This window comes from Cryptotermes secundus, unplaced genomic scaffold (genome assembly GCF_002891405.2).
Source record: "Cryptotermes secundus unplaced genomic scaffold, Csec_1.0 scaffold356, whole genome shotgun sequence".
NCBI classification, from domain to species: Eukaryota; Metazoa; Arthropoda; class Insecta; order Blattodea; family Kalotermitidae; genus Cryptotermes; species Cryptotermes secundus.
The window spans coordinates 705,461-723,300 of record NW_019739946.1 but is presented as its reverse complement, the minus strand read 5'-3'; positions in this window follow the sequence as shown (position 1 = coordinate 723,300).

Below are 17,840 nucleotides of genomic sequence, written 5' to 3'. Positions count from 1 at the left end.
ACTCTCGATTAAATATTTTAACATTGACGGCTCAATTTGAGAGCATTCTTTGGATGGAATGCAAGAGGTGTACATGCATTCAACGTTACTAGAAAGTGTTGTGCTTTTACACTCCGACATCTCTAGCAGATCACGCAGCTTATATACTGTGTACAATACAACGCCAGTGGTTTCATGTGTTTGTAACGTGCCTCTGATGATGGTTCTTTTGAACCGAAACATGTAAGGCGAGTGAAATAAATAAGTGACCTAAGAACGTTGTTACACTCGACGGATTATTCATTGACAATTTGTGATTGATAGTGTAACGGACCAAATATGAAACAATTCAAATTATACATTGACGTTTGAAATACAGTATTAAATAAAATGTACATACACATACAACATACAAGTGAAACCAAGCAACTAGGTCTAACTTTTTATTCAGTAGCAGCTAGGTTTGAGTCTCAGCCAGGACACTAACTATCCTAATCGAAGTTTTCTGTGGTATTCCTCACTCCCTCCAAGCAAATGCTGGGGCAGTACCTTTATTAGGCTATGACAGTTTCCTTTCAAATTATCATTCATCAGCATTCCCATCATCCAACAGGATCTAGTCTTAACACTGAAATTGCTGACAAATAACATCTGAAAAGGAAAAATGTAAGTGAATAGTGGAAATGGTACTGAATGACTAGAAGCTGTTACCATAATACATCAACATCATTGTAGCCAAGACAGCACACAAGTTCACAACAATTACAGAACACTTAGGCATGGTTATATGGCAACCAAAAAGACATTTTCAATTTGAGGTTCTTACACCAGTGACAAGGAGCCAGGATAGCACAGTCAGTATGGCTACTGGCTACAGGCTGGATGACCAGTGGGTTGGTGTCTGAGTCCCAGTAGGATAAAGAATTTTCTCTTCTTCTCCAAGTAGTGTCAAGGTCAAGAAAATGTGGATCTATATACATCCACTCCCCCATATACCTTAATGCATAGTGCTTAATTAGTTAAGCACAGGAGACAACTTTACCTTTTTTTACCTTACACCAGTGATCATAAAGATTACTTTACTCTGAGATGTGATGCTATATAGTTAGTAGATGTTACCAACATATTGGCATGATTAACTCCAGTGCAGCTTCCTGTCAGGTGGGATCTTACCCTTCTATAAGGTAGTAACAAGAAGAATAGCAGTGAATAGGCTGTGATTGTGAACAGCTCTCTCTTCTATAGATTCATTTTAATTAATGGGTATAGGTGCTCTTCTTACAAAGGTGATATGTTAAGTATTACTAGATGAAGAGTTGCTAGGTAACTGTTCTTTTGCCATGTCATTACACATTTCACCACCAAGGTTAGAAAGAAGCTGTGCATACATGCTGCATTAGTCATCATGTTTCACTTGTATTGCAGTCAAGAATATGGTGCTGAATAGAACAGTGCAAGATTTTGAAGACTAGAAGTTGGAAAGTATATGAACTGTTGAAATACTGATTCATGTAAGTTAGTTTTACAACCACACAAGAATTGTATTGTGACTCAAATTACAGATATGCCATATTTTACAGTATTATGAATAATTCTACAAAGTGTAACTGTTCTGTTAGTATATTTCCTACTTAATACCGTTACTGGAGGAACTGTTTTGGAAGAGACTGGACCTGTTGTCTGACAGATTACTACTGAATGAATGGACCATTATATTTAAGTTGGTTTGATACTGTTTTCTTCTGTAGTACATTTTTATTTATAAATTTTGAAGTTTGTTTTATTTGGGTCTGTGTTCTAATATTAACGTATTATCACGTGCCCCTTTTCAAATCTGTCTGGTAGGGAAAATTATAACCCAAGATTCCACCAAATACAGAACTTACAATTAATAAAATCATTTAAGTACATTTTAAAAAAGCACAAAAGTTTACACATTTTAAGTCATTTGAAATTCCTCTTCAGATACCAAAATAAACACTGCAACCTTACTCTTGATCTTGTGGTCTGCACCAAATAGGGCACATGTTTGCCTCTTTATGCTGCCATATTATCAGACAGAATTGTATTAAATAAGAGGCAAAAAATATCTTGAAATTTTTAAGGATCTTGTAAGAGAAATTCAGTATCTATAGAAGACACATTCTCTGGAATAAATTTTAGTTAACATTGGAGCAATGGAAATAGTATAAAAAAACTTGTAAAACATCTAGACCACATTCCTGGTTCACATTTTTTAAAGGAACTGTAGGAAATATTTCTTTTAAAGACAGCACATTTACTACAAACAGCACCAATGTAATAGTATACTGCAACTAACCCACCACCATACAACAAACTTCTGCCCCAAAAAAAACATTCAAGATAGCCACAGGCCACAAACCACCAAGCCAGCAAAGCCATATGGCATACATGTGCAGAGGACGTAGGTCATACCGAAAGTCATGAGCAATTTTCTTTGCATGCAACCTGGGAACAGCAGATGAAAGAGAGTATGGTGGTAGGTGGAACAAGCTGTTGTGTTAACCTTGAGTGTCTTGTGACATCAATAGCTTGCATCATGTGACCAGTATCACTCCTAACAAAATGGCCGACAACCATATGTTGTTTCACCAGCGTGCTGTCATCCAATTTCTTGTGTAAGAGTAAATCCCTGCTGCAGAAATTCACCAGAGACTTCAGCGTGCTTATGGAAGTGTGTCCATGGGTGTGAGCAGTGTTTGAATGGGTGAAACAATTTAAAGACAGGAACACCAGCATCGAAGGTGAACCTCGGAGCGGTCCTCCTCGAACAGCCCCAACTGAACGCAACAAGGAAAGAGTGGATGAGATTATTCAAGATGGCAGGCATGTGACTGTGGACACAGTAGCCCGAAAACTTGGAATAGGACACAGTGCAGTACAGGAGATGATCGAAAGCTTGGGTTATAGGAAAGTTTGTGCTCATTGGTTCCCGTGGTTATTGACCGAATACCACAAAGGTCAACGAAAAGCCATCACCTCAGAACTGCTGCAGAGATAACGACACGAAGGCGATGATTTTTTGCTCTGTATTGTGACAGGTGACGAAAACTGGTTTCACCATTTCGAGCCTGAAACGAAACGCCAGAGTATGGAATGGCACCATTTGCATTCTCCATCAAAAAAAGAAGGCAAAGACAGTGCCATCAGCAGCGATGGTGATGAACACAGCCTTCTCGGATGCAGAGGGCTGAATTCTGGCCGAATTCCTGGAACCCGGGCAAACCATCAATGCTGCTCGTTATGTCCAGACGCTGCACAAGTTCTGGCGTGCATTGCGTGATAAACGTCCGGGACGAAACATCATCATCCTGCATGACAACGCTCGCCCCCACGCCACTCGCCTCACATTGGAAGCAATTGCAAAGATGGGGTGGGAAGTTTTTCCACACCCCTCCTATAGCCCTGATCTGACACCATCCGACTACCATCTTTTCGGATTTGTGAAGGATCAGCTGCGTGGTTAACGTTTTGAGAGAAGGGAGCCAATTCAGAAAGTAGTGCTTCAGTGTGTTCGGATGGCTAGAACGGAATTTTACAGAAGGGGAATTTTCAAACTCCCAGAACGCTGGGAGAAATGTGTACAAAGAAGTGGCGATTATGTGAAAAAATAAAGAAAGGTCTGTAGATTGAGGTGGTGTATTTGGTTTGTCAATAATAAAGCATGTTACTTTACAAACAATTGTTGCTCATGACTTTCAGTACGACTCTCGTACATGTTCAAGGACACCCAAAGAAAACAGCTGGTTAACCCACATAACCTAGGATGGGAGGCAACTTCATAAGAAAATCAGAACAGCATTACAGTGAGAAGTAAATTCCTTCATCACAACCAGTGCACCTGATGGTGTCCAGTTAGGCGGAAACATGAAGAGACAATAAAGAGAAAACAACAAGAGAATATTAAGAGACTTTGCACATGGTCAGAAAAAAGCGGAACACAGTCAGGTCTCTGCAGTGAAACAGGATGCTGCAATTCAGTATTACTAATAACATATCTGACATGAAGAAGTAAGGAGCCGGGATCGCATATTCCGTATAGCGACTAGCTACGGGCTGGACGGCCGATGGGTCTGGGTTCGAGTCCCAGTAGGGTCAAGTACTTTCTCTTCTCCAAGTCATCCAGACCGGCTCTGGGGTCCATCCAACCTCCTATCGAATGGGAACCGGGGGATATTACCCCTGGGTTAAAGCGTCCGGGCCGTGAAGCTGACCATTCACCTGCAGCTAGTTTCGAGGTTAAGAAAAATTTTCATCTATACATCCACTCTCTCAAATGCCTTCATGACGTAGTGCTTAATTAGTTAAGCATAGGAACAACTTCACCTTCACTTCACCTTTAAACATGGCGATGTAACTTCTTCCGTAATCGTAGACGTCGTAGACTACCACTTCACGACGTCAAATCAAACAGGTTTGTTGGCGGCTCTGCGAACCGTGTTGATAAATATGATACAATAGGTGTATTGTGGTTGGTATAAATCAACGACCAGTTATACATGCGAATAAAGATGGCAGTAATGTTGTGCGCAAATGACGATTGCGAATGTTTCCATATCTGCTATACCAGTTGGCACCCTACTTACTTACCCATTGACTCCTGCCCTCCCATATAAAATTAATTCTTCAGGGGAGCGGGTTGCACAGTCCAATAAAGGAGATAATAAGAAACTAAGATGCTACATTTTTAACTACACTTCGTGGCCCTCCTTGAGGTTTTACTGTCGAGTGTTCAGGTTTTACTCTACAGATGGCGCTACAGTTTTAATTTCATTTTTTTCTTGTTAACTCGCGCTGAATTAGCTTGGTCTCATGAGATTAAATAGCTGCGTGATGTTAATAGTAGGATGGGACGCTTCCCACGCTTCCAAAATCTCATCCCCAATTCCTCCTGCCCATACGGTAGGAACTCAATGCTATTGGCGGGCAACATAACCACCGTGACGTCATGAGGCATCACTGCTGCCGCAGTGTGCGGCTACTATTCTATTGATACAAAATGGCTGCTGCCAGTGCCGATAGCTCGGTCGGTAAGAGTGTATGCTATCATACCACCTGCCTTGGTGTACTGCTCCCTCCCAAAGAATCACTGGTTCACACGAATAGCTAGAAATAATGATTGATGTAAATGAAATGTTCTTATTTTACAGACACTGGTGTGAAACTTTCTCCCGATAAATAATGTTGCAACCTGATATATTGTACTGCAGAGGTTCTTATTCCATTGCGTGTTTTTTGTTTTTGAACTGAGTTTAATATCACTTCACTCAAAACCATCTGGAGGGACATGAGTTAAATGATATCAAACTCAGTTTGAAAACAGAACATAGCTTTTCAGTTACATTAATGTGTTATAAATCATGTGTAAGGAGTAATAATACTGAGGTTTCCATTTGTTATTAACTTCAGTAGTATAATGAAACTCGAGAATCTGATACACACTCTTGCTAACAAGATCAAGATTGCATTTATTAATATATGAAAAGCAATAAAATAATTGCAGAACTCTTGACAAACCTCATGATCTGAAACATGCTCATATTTCCAAATTCAATACTAAACATAATGTTGCCAAAATAATAAATTAACTGAAAAAATATAGTGAACCTTGTAAGTCTGATATATATTTATATATTTAAGGTTTCAATGTTCATTATATTATNGCTCCTGTGACTGCGTGTGTTGTAACACACGCAGTCGATAGTGAAAGAGTGCTCCAACAGACGATGATAGACGTGACTCGCGTAATGAAACATGACGTAACAATGAAATATGCTGTATAATTTTAATATTTTAACACTTAACATTTATCAGTATATATGATAAATATATATTTTAGTTATTTTAGTATGTATAGACAAGGCATGCAATGAACTAGTTTGTCGTGGAATGGATCAGCACCTGAAGATGGCACATTTGTGCCGAAACATGTAGTGAGAGTGAGAAGAGGGAATAGATGAATGTATGCACTAGAAGACGGATAAAATAAATCATGGACTTATATAATGAACCTTGAAAATCTTAAATATGTAAATGTTCACAAGTTCAATGTTGAACACAATAATATGACAAGCATAATAAAATATCTGAAGCAATATAATGAACCTTGAAAATCTTAAATATGTAAATGTTCACAAGTTCAATGCGGAACACAATAATATGGCCAACATAATAAAATAACTGAAGGAATATAACGAACTTCGAAAATCTTATGTTTATGTATTTATATTCATAAGATCAATGCTGAACACAATAATATGGCCAAAATAATGCAATGACTGAAGGGCTATATTCATAATAACAAATTAGATTAATTAAATATGTAAACACTAATAAGTAAAACTTCTTACTTAGGAAGTAGTTAATAATCTTAATTAAAAATACACAGTGAATCCTAACATTGATTCTGCTCCTTGGTGTTTCATCTGAATCAGGTAACCTGAAGATTGCAAATCAATTATAAAGTAATGCCACTTCATTCTTACCCACACATAAACAAGAACCATTTGAATCAGAAAAGAATTTCCCACACAATTCTTGACTGAAATATAATTACTTTCAGATACAGGGCAGAGTGAACTCTGCTCATCTACTGACAACGATGTGCTAATATACTGGGAAGAAGGAAATATGTCTCCAAAGCAAGGAAGAGACAGAGCTCAAGATCAGAATAGGTTTCTTGTACACAACCCGACTGTAGGTGATAATGTTATCAACAAATTACTCAATACCAGAGGTTTGAGACAAGAGCATGTAAAGGGATGGTAGTTGCAGTTGTTTGTCATCATGGTTACTTTCTTCAACTTATGAAACATCTATTGGTGCTCATATATTATTCCAGTGTGGGATTTTTGTCGATACTCCAATAGACAAACCACTTCGGAAAGTTTGTAGGCCCTGAAAAGGGCCCTTCAGCTAGGGTGTTTGGCCGATGAAGTAGGGTTATGTACGCCGGTAGAAATAATGTCGGCGGCGTTGTGTTGACTAATGTTGAGGCAGCCGAGTTGGTTGTCTGGCCGCAGTGCGGCAGTTGTAGGAAGTTGCCTGGTCGCAGTGGGCAGCTGACGGAAGTTGCCTGCTCGCAGAGCGTGGTTGCGGAGCGCGGTCGATGAAGTACAGGCAGCTGCGCCAGTTGCCCAGTGAATCGGGCATGACCGCCGGACAGCCGAGGCAGCCGTCCCTGACGCAGCGAAGTCCGATGACTCCGAAGACCGATCGCTCTGTACGAAGTGTGATAGCTGACTAGCTGATGAGGTCACTGACCCGCTGGTGTGGCCACTGACGACTTGCGAGTCAGAGTCAGAGTCATGTTGCAACTAACGTTCAGTCAGTCTGCCTGTCTTGGTGTCGAGCCCCATCTGTGGCTCATGACCAGTGGTTTTCTTCTTTGTGAAAGTTGCTTGACGACTTGCGACAAAATCAAAGTCAAAATCATGTTGCAAATGACAGTCAGTCAGTCAGTCAGTCAGTCTGTCTGTCTGTCTGTCTTGGTGTCGAGCCCCAGCTGGGGCTCATGACCAAATGTTTTCTTCTTTGTGAAAGTTGTTGTCCTGTCCATTTGGGGCGCCCTCTCTGACGAGAGATCGGGTCTGTCATTTGTCAGTCTTAGTCCATGTCAGGATTGACATATATTTACAATTTAATTCTAGTCTTAATTACTATTTCTGTGTACAATATTTACAAGTCATCTGTCAATCCAGGCTTTGTACAGCAGGTTATGCCCTATTTCTAGTAGTAATGGCTACCACGGCAGTCTAGACACTTGAACGGTAGTATGCCCGACCGCCGCCAAATTTAAGCCTCTTATACTTTCTTTGGCCGGCTTCGCCTTGTCCGATGTTGCGAACATTCTCATTTTCATAATTTTGTATCACTTCTGCTTGTTGCGTGCACAATTTTGTTATAAAGTCAAATATGTATGGGATTAAGAATGTCATGTGCAATTCGCGGACCGGTTTGCACCTTGGAAAATTGCCAGTGGTTCGGAGAACCTTGTTTTGCATGCGCTGCAATTTCACTAGATGGGTGTCTGCCGCAAAATTACTTTTCGAATAGTTTTCCTGCCGTGGACAGGAGGCTGATCAGACGTAAATCTGGGGAAATTTCGGGCCTTTACCGGGTTTAGGTAAAGTTATTATTTTTGCTTCCTTCCAAGTATTTGGAAAACGAGAGAGCCGAAAACAATGATTGAATAAATGAGTTAGCTGAACCAATGGTCGCCTTGGAAGGTGCCTGAGGCATTCATTTGGAATCCGTCAATTCCACAGGCCTTGTTTAATTTCAGGGATTTTATTAATTTCTGAACGTCACATGGTCTGATCCTTTGAAGGGGGTTGTCCTCTACGGTTTCCAGCAGAGCTTGAACTCCAGCCTCCATCCGCTCTTCTTGGTTTTCGTCGCACAGGTCATGTTGCGTGGACTGAATTTCCAAACAGTCGGCAATTTCGTTGGCTTTTTCAGAAGGATAAAATTAAAGACAGGAGAACCATGAATAGCAGCTGGTGCCCTTGGTCCGTCTCTCTTTAAGAGAGATTTCGTAATTGGCCATATACCCTGAGGTTTGACTTCAGCGTTACATATTTTTGTTTCCCACCTTTCAAGTGCCTTTTTACGGGTCATTCGTCTGATTGATTTGGTGACCCAATTGACTGCCTCTTTACACGCTGGATCCCTGGTTTCTAGCCACAATTTTCGTAGTCTCTGCTTGTATTTTATCAAATGATCTAGACCAGGTAAATCGTTGTTTATATCCGAAAGTGTAACTTTACTTGTCGACAACCAATATACCGAAGCAAAAGAAGCTGCAAAGTCGTGTGCCGCGTTTTCGTCTTCTACCCCCGAATTAATTCCTAGTTTAGGTGAATTAATTCAGAAGCGAGGATTTGAAACCGCTCCCAGCCTGAAAATTTTCAATGCGTTCCGAAAGATTCCTAATTTTAACCTGATCCAGTATGTGGAACACTATTGGTAGGTGATATGAGTCCAAAATATCAGAGATCATGAGATCTGACACTCCGATATTTTTGTGAACCACAATGTCTAACACGTCACCATTTCCCGCAGGGGAATAATGAGTGGGGCACTGTGGCGCTGAGATCTCGAAATCACTCATATCAAATAAATCCATTAGTTTCAAGCCTAAGGGGTTTGAAACTCTACTATTCCAAAATGGGTTCTTAGCATTCAAATCACCTGCCAAAATAGACTTTCTCTGAAGCTTAAGACCTCAGTGATGTCAGCATCACTCCAGGCTCCAGCACTTCGCTATTGCTAATTTGTATGCGGAACCCTGTCGCTTCTACTGAAAGAAGGGGTGGTATGTCTACATGGTTATGGGGAATGCCTTTTCTTACTGCAACGGCAGTTCCGCCTTTTCTGCCCGAGTGGCGGTCGATTCTATAAAAGAGGTAATTTGGAATAAAGAACCTCTCATGAGGTTTCAGATATGTCTCTGAAAACAGGGCCACATCTACGTGTAGACCTTGTAGCTGTTTACTGAGCTCATAGCGCTGCCTACCAATGCAGTTCGCATTAAATGCTATGACTTTCAGTGGCCTATGTACTCTAGTGGCCATTTTGGTTCATTAATTTTAATACGATTTTTGTGATAGCCAATAATCTCTTCCTCTGACACAGCACAATTGAACTCTGTCATAATCTGCTGTACTGCAGTCACAACTCTTAACATATTGTCGAGGTGCTGACTGTTCACAATTGGAGCCCGAATTGACTGACCAGTTTTTTGATCCTATACAGGGACCGGGATGCTCTGTTTCGTTGCTACTGGTGGAACTTCCATTGGAACTTGGAGAGTCTGATGTCGCTGCCACGCGATGTGCTGCCACGGAGCGCCGCCGCGGAGGAAACTCCAGGGGTAACGATATTCTAGGAGAACATCCTTCCCGTTGTGGTTTTTTCTGCTCTCTGCGATTTCTTCCTCTGCAGTTCCTCCCTCGCGTGTCTGTAGCCCCGATAGTTGGCGGCATGTGGTTTCTCTCCCTTCTTCAACTGGCAAATGCAACAAGCTGGAGTGGAGGTAGCGTTCTCTTTCTCTGGGCATTCTTTGTGCAGGGGGCCACCCCCACACCACACGCAACGGGGAGGTTGCTTACAATTAGCCCAGACGTGGCCAAACTGTTGGCAGTTGTGACACTGCGTAAGGCCACTCTGTGTTTTATATGTATCAACCAGGATGGTAACGTGGAAAAAGCTTTGTAGTTTGAAAATTTCTTGCGATTTTGCCGTCCGGGGTAAGGTGATAAGGAAAGTGGAAGGTTTCTAATATCCTATCTTCTGAAGGCGACCCGCGGGTGGTTGTCATCTGTTTGACGCTAACCACATCAAATCCCAGGGTCACCTGTCCATCAGATATATCTTCCGCAGGGGAAGTGTGAGGGAAGTGACGGATTACAGCCTTAATGGGTATTAGGGACTTCGGAAAGAAGGTGTAGTATGAAAGTTTATTGTTTGTAGATGGGACTTGACGGCTTCGAAATCCGCCATGATTTTTGTGAGGACTCTGTTCCCGTTTCTGGTACTGCGGAACTCAAAGTCGCCTTTGGCCACTTTTTCAGTTGCTTTTGCAACTGAATTAGATTGAATGTGGACGTTAGTATTATTGGGGGCCTACCTTCGTTACTTGAGGTTTCCTCCTCCAGAGTAGGGGCTCCCTCTTCCAGCGTAGTGGTTCCGGCACCAGCAGTGTCGGTGTCCATTGATGTCACACTGAGAGGTGAAAAGTAGTTTCGGGTGGGAACCTCATTCGCCGGGGTGTTTGCTACGGCAGCCGCTGCCTTGTTTGAAGTCGGGGCGGACTCGGTTGTATTTTGCCGTTTCCGCCTTCCGACTTCTTTGAAGTATTCTTCTTGGAAGGGCTTTGTAGGAAGAGTTTTCGTTGTCTCCGAGGTTTTGGCCTTCACTAGTGCCTTCAAATCGTTCAGTGTAACTGTATAGGTCCCATATAGAGCACAGAACAATATCTTGCCCGTGAGAGCCTTGCAATAGCTGTCTCTGTTTCCGTCAGCGGCATTGACTATTGCCGCCCACTCGGCACTTTCCCCAGTTGTAGCGGGTGTGAAGCTGGCAACATCCTCAATATCACAAATGATTTTAAACAGCTTCCTGTAGTGCTAATCTGCTCCGGGATACTGTTTAAACATCATTGTATTCTTCCTGTAGTGAGGCTCGTCTTTCTGCCCAGAATGCATGGTACCCAGGAACCGAGGCGCCCGCCCTGTCTGGCACGGCACGGCACGAACCCAAGCCTCACGCAAAAACTAAGAATTTTACTACCAAGGACTGCGGAATTTCAGAAGCTGATCAGAAAGAGCACGCAACAACTCCCGGCAATAAATCCTTGATCGATCCCCTATGATGAGAAGAAATTTTTCCCCAACTTCTCGGAACGCAAACCTAGCGCACACCTAACGCCAGCAAGCTGCTGAAACTTTAAAACCAACTTTACACTGATTGAACACCACCAGTCTTGTTCTAACCAATAATCTCCAACAACACACTACAGCACACCAACCAGTTGTCGAACAGACAATCTGCTCTGTGCGTATCATATTACCACAACAAGACTTTATCAATGAATCCCCTAATGACGAACCATCCAAGTGAAAGACTCCAATCTGTCCAATCGACCTCTGACCTGGCACGACTTGCGAGCTTTGTGCTCTGCCTTTTATATCATGCGTGATGGAAGAGCGAAATTTGCAGAGCGCTGATTGGCTAGCGCGTGTAATGATCTGGATGTGGGCTAGACAGCAAGTGCTGTCTAGTCCAAGAGCCTTGGAAGCAACGTGATTGGTTAGCGCGCGTGATGGGAAATGTGAGCTGAATAGTGAGCGCTGTAGAAATAGCGTGATAGTATGTGGGATGTTCCCACATCAGTAATTCAATAACTGCTATCTGACAATTTCCAGGGCTGGTATGGGCAGGATATTACAAGGCAAAGATGAAGAAGCATTACTTTCATAATGACTTACTGATGTGTAAGTAGCTTAATCTTCCTCTTTGTGGCCCTTTGCTTGGCTGCTTCAGTCATCTACCTGTTTGTTCGCTTACACCACCAAGAAATGTAAATTCTTGTGAGTCATCTCACAATACCATCTACTCTTCGTAGGTAGTGAAGTTAACAACAACCAGTACACCTAATCCACTCGAAGTCAATGGTGCTCTTAATGGCAGCTGTGATATGCTGCTCCACTGAATTGAATTGGGCCACCTTTGCCATCATACGCTCCATTTGAGTTACAGCAGTACCAACAATCTCCAAAAGCTTCTCGGAAGGATAGTTCAGAGACTGTTCTGTATCACTACACTCCTTGAAATATATAAAGACATTGGCTGATGGCAGCAATTCAGATGTCAGGCATGTCTTGCATGTATCACAGCTGACACATCGAAGAACCTGTCTGACAATAGAACCGTTGACCTAAGCTATTGAGAACACTTCCATGTCACCAGCCGGTACTGCAGGTCTCATGTCCATCTGTACTTGCTGAGCAACATGGAAACTCTCTGGCACGCCAGCAGGGGTTTCCTTGTCATGACTTGTGGAAAGATTTCATGAAGCAGCATCGGGTTCCCTGAGGAACGATTGTAGGTTATCCAGAAGAGTAGCACCATCATCCTCACAATTACGTTCCCCCAGTCCTCTAAAGGCAAGGCCATTGATGATGCTTGTCTTCAGGGCATCTACAAACTGTCCCACTGTTCAGTTATTGTCAGAACCACAGTTCAAATGAATAGCCCCAAATGTGTTCTCAAGGGGATCCTGATTCATCTTTCGGGTGTGAAGGTACTTAAAATCCGCCTCTTTCAGTGTCTTCCACACATGCTGGGCAGAAGTGATATCAATTAGCTACCCATTCTGTGAAGTAGAAGGTTGAAGAAAGGTGGGTTCACCATCCTTGCGGAAAATCCAACTATTTATCCCATACTTGCTCTTCTCCAGTGTTCTATATTGGGACTGTTATCGTTGAGTAGTCAACGCAGTGTTTTCCAAGGGTCCACACGCTCCACCATTGAAACTATCAAAGAGGTTGTCAACCTTCTCAACAAACGCAGCTGTTGCCAGGTATTCACTGCAGCACTCACTTGAAAGAACATTAAAAAGAAAGGTTGTGAGCTTCCTCGCATAATGGACAATCATATTTCTTCAGACTGGAAAATAACACACTTTACTAAGGACTGCCATAAGAAATTTGTGAATTTGATTACTTTTTTCCTCACAGGAAAGACTTTGCCACCTCTTTCTCTTATAAATCATATTACTGATAGTGTGTTCTGCTTTTCAGATAATTTTAATTACCCTAAAAACATCTGTATTGTGACATATTCCATGCAACCTGTATATTGATGTACACTTTTATAATTAAATGATAAAAATTATGTTTGTTTGAGAACTGGGTTTTGGGGATAATAATTTTGAAAACTAGAGGAACGGCGATAACAAATAAAAACCTGATTCAGGAGGAACACATTATAAATTTTGGGGTTATGTTGAATAAATTGCAAACAGACATAACTAAACTTAATTTACTCATCGGATTAAGCAACACATAATAAAGTAATTACACCATGAATTAAATATGGTAATTGTATAAAGTTTTGCGGAACGCATGAACTTCCTCTTCGGGGACCTGAAGAGCACGAGAGTTCTTACAATCGCGAGATATTTTTGGATCTCATGTCGGAACTAGAGGCTTTAGATAATATTCTAAGTGAACATTTAAATAGTGAATCTGTGTCAAAAAAACACGTCGAAAAAAAATCAAAACGATATACTGGACTGTATATATGCGGTATACAAGGAAACGGTCAAACAAGAAATTCAAAAAGCAAAATATGTAGATGTCCAGGCAGATGAAACCTCTGACGTGTCATGCATGTCCCAATTAGTTCTTCTCCTACGGTGTGTCAATAGCAGTGATCCTGTCGAAAGATTCATTTCCTTTGTTCACATTCAGGATCGAACTTCAGAAGGTCTAGCATCAGTACTTAAACAAGAATTAGAACCATACAACCTTGCACAAAAACTAATTGCTCAATTCTATGATGGCGCTCCCGCGTTTTGTGGCGAGAACAGTGGGGTCCAGGTAACGATAAGAGATACATTTCCTCATACACATTTCATCCACTGTTACGCTTATCAGCTAAACTTAGTAGTGAAGAAAGCTTGTTCCTCTGTAAAATCAGTGAAATTGTTTTTTATCAATATATCGGGTTTTCATCATTCTTCTCTGTTTCGCCCAAGCGCTCTGATTTATTAAGAACTGTGTGTGGCCAGGTGATTCCGAAGACTGTAGAAACGCGCTGGAACTTTCATAGTAGAGGTGTAAATACTGTCTTCAACAACGCGGATGCTCTACTTCAGTGTTTAGACATGATTCAAAATGAAGATGATTGGGATGATGCTACAATTCGAGAGTCCATATGACTGGCTAATTTTTTGAATGACGCGGAATTCTTATATTTGTTGCCATTTGTTAATTCCGTTCTTTTACATGTAGACATTCAGTACAACACAATACAGAAATTGTCAGGAAATGCTCTAAATATTCGTACTGCAATTCAGCACTTCGAAACTGCAATAATCAGAAACAATTGCTTGATCTAGAACGAAATTCAGAACGTCTAACAAAATGTGCGCGGAAAGATGTGAACACAAGCGCCGAAGATAAAGAGGCGTGTGACATAATAGTGAACCAGTTGAAACATCGTTTTGAAGAAGCGCATCACAAAAAATGTTTTTCATTAATTGAACCGCAATTATTTGCAGCACATAAAGTTGCCTTTCCTAGAGAGCTTGTGATCAGTGCTGTAAAATATTATCCTATGCTCTCGAAAGATAAGTTAGAAAGGGAACTTTGTGTCCTTTATAGGCATGACACATTTGCAAATGTAGATACGGTTCTTGTTCTTTGGACATTAATAGGAGAGAACAATCTGGCAGTCGCTCTGTCAGAAATACACAAACTGACAGATACTGTCAGGATCAACCGCCGAATCCGAGCGTTGTTTCAGCACTCTAAAAAGAGTTAAGACATATGTAAGGAACTCAATGGGTCAAGAACGTTTGGAGGCACTGGCTGTACTTAGCATTCATCAGGACATGATTGCAGAGATTCCGGCATTCAACGAAAAAGTGATTGGTTTGCTTCCCGGAAGAATAGATGAGCGCAGTTCCTGTATAAATGAGGTAACTTTTAAAGCATTAATTTAATTAATGATATTAAATGCAATCGAGCATTCTTAAATTTTCTAATACTGGTAAGTGCAAAATATTTTCACATGTTTTAAAGCAGGAGTTTGTACTACACTCGCATTATTACTACCTATTACTACTATTATTTATATAAATTACTAATATTATTATATAACAACGTAAGGATGTTTCATTGTCTCAAATTGGTCACACCATTTATTTGAGACACGAGCCGCCAATAAAAAGTACTGTTGTTGACATTCTTAAAATAAGACTTTTTTTTGTCACCATGCCTTGAACAGTAATGGGACTTCCTTTTTTCACTCATGGGCCATGACGTATTACCAGCACAAGATAGTGGCCATGATTACCGGAATTTTCTTCAAACACACCGAAGTGGACTGCTGGCAGGTGTGCCCTTCAGTGTGCATCTTTGCATGCTGTTTTTATGCAGTTGTGTAATGCATGATTGGCCGTTTAGAAATTATCCTCGATGATAGAGTGGTCAAAGATGTGAAGGTCCAGTCCCTGTCCTGCAAGCCCATGTGTGTGTCTGTGTGAGTGTGTGTTTCAGTATTGCGGATCAAGGTCTGTGCCAAGTACAGTTCATACCAGACAGAAACTGTGCAGCCAGGTTCAAAAATTTCTAAGTGGAACAAGGACTATACCAGAATCCTCATAAGTTTCTTTTGTACACAGAGCTGAGATTTGTGCCCACCAACACGGAAGACATTTTTTGAACACCCGTTGTAATTAGATGAAAATAAAGAGGTTACTAATATCGCTTTTGTTTTTCTTCTTATATGCAAGTATTTAAGGTGTGCTGATGGAAGTTACAGTTGTACAGCACATAACATCAAGTAAGCAGAGCACGGTACAGTAGATTATTACATGCAGTCCCATAACGACATATCACGAAGAAATATACAGAAATTAAAATAACCCAACCGTAAAAATATTCGCAAAGGGCTTAAACATAAGTTTATAGGCGAATATTGTTTTCCCTCCCACCACCCGGGGAATACCCCGTGCAACCTTCGTGCATAACTGAGCTGAATTAAGATATTAAATTTCAACAATAACATTCCTACGGCTGCTGTATTCCTCGCCATTGAAAGAGCCTTTTGATCAAATATGGCACCTTGGCTTGGTATATAAATTATCGAAATTACAATTTTCGGTGAGTCTAATCAAACTTGTTAGCCCTTTTCTTTCTCTGAGAAAATTCAGAGTTTCGGTCGAGGGTGAAGAAATGTCTGCGCCACGAGATATACAGGTAGGGGCGCCACTAGGTTCCGCCCTCTCCCCGACATGCTACTATATATATATGATACGCCCCAAACACGCGGTGTCCATTTAGATCTCTGATGATGACACCTGTATATACGATGCGACAGACCGCAAAGAGGGTTATGTTCTCGGAAAGCTGCAGCGAGGTCTCGGTGCTATTGAGACGCATTTCGAGCACTGAAACATAAAACTCAATGAAGATAGGAATCAGGCCATCTACATTTCTCAGACTAAGGCCACATATGGCTCATCTTATACTGAATGGACGGAATATCCCCTTAGTCAGTCATGTCAGTTATGTAAAGTACGTATCTCGATGTAATCTCAGATAAGGGAATTACATGGAGATTGCACATAGAAATGATTGAAACTTAGGCCTTTAGAAGTTTTATTAGAATCTATTCCATGTTCAGAAGTGAGCGTTTAAGTGCAAATATTAAGGTATACCTCCGTAAGGCATTGATCAGATCAGTAATTGCTCACGGTTGTCGGGAATTAGTGGCAGTCACGTGCCTCTTAAAATTGCAGTTCCTGCAAAACAAGGTACTGCATACCATTAGAACATTTCTAGGTGCACACCGGTTCGCGATTTTCAAACGGCTTTCAACCTTCCATTGTATATTATGGTATCAAAAATTATGCAGGCAACAAGTAGAAGTCACAAAATCATAAGAACGAACATGTTCGCGGTATAAGACAAGGTGAAGCGAGACATATAAAAAATAAGATAATTGGCAGTGGTCACCCTTACGACCGTTTAAGTGATTAAGCTGCCGTTATAACATAAGATACGTGAGATAGGCATGATCTGCTCTGTGAAGCCAGGAATGTGAGAGGGCTTGTGTGTGGAGCAAAAGGAAAAAATTTCACTATTCTGCTATATGTGCGAGATATACACTTGACGAAGGGCCAAGCATATTCGTAAGAGACAAGCCCATCCTCTCGTCAGTGAGGAGGATTATGCCCGAAAGTGTGCAGTTGGAAAAAATATCTGCTCGTGAGTCTCAAGGGGCTTGGCGCCAAGATGAACTGATTGGCGGTAAACCGTGAGTCGTATGGTAACTGACTTCGACTTTACTTACAGTCCGAAGCGGCCTCCGTAGTCTAGGGATAACGTTCCTACATCATGACTCAGGGTACGCGGGTTCAAACCCGGCGGAGGTCGTGGAATTTTTAAGGGCGGAAAAATTCAGGGAACAATTCCTGCGGGAGGGAATTTAAGCCGTGGGTCCCGTGTCGTACCTTTACGGCACGTAAAAGAATATCATGTCTCAAGGAGCTCTCTGAGCCAAATTCTAGGACATTTCCCGCCCAACAGTAGTTTCAAACGCCTCTG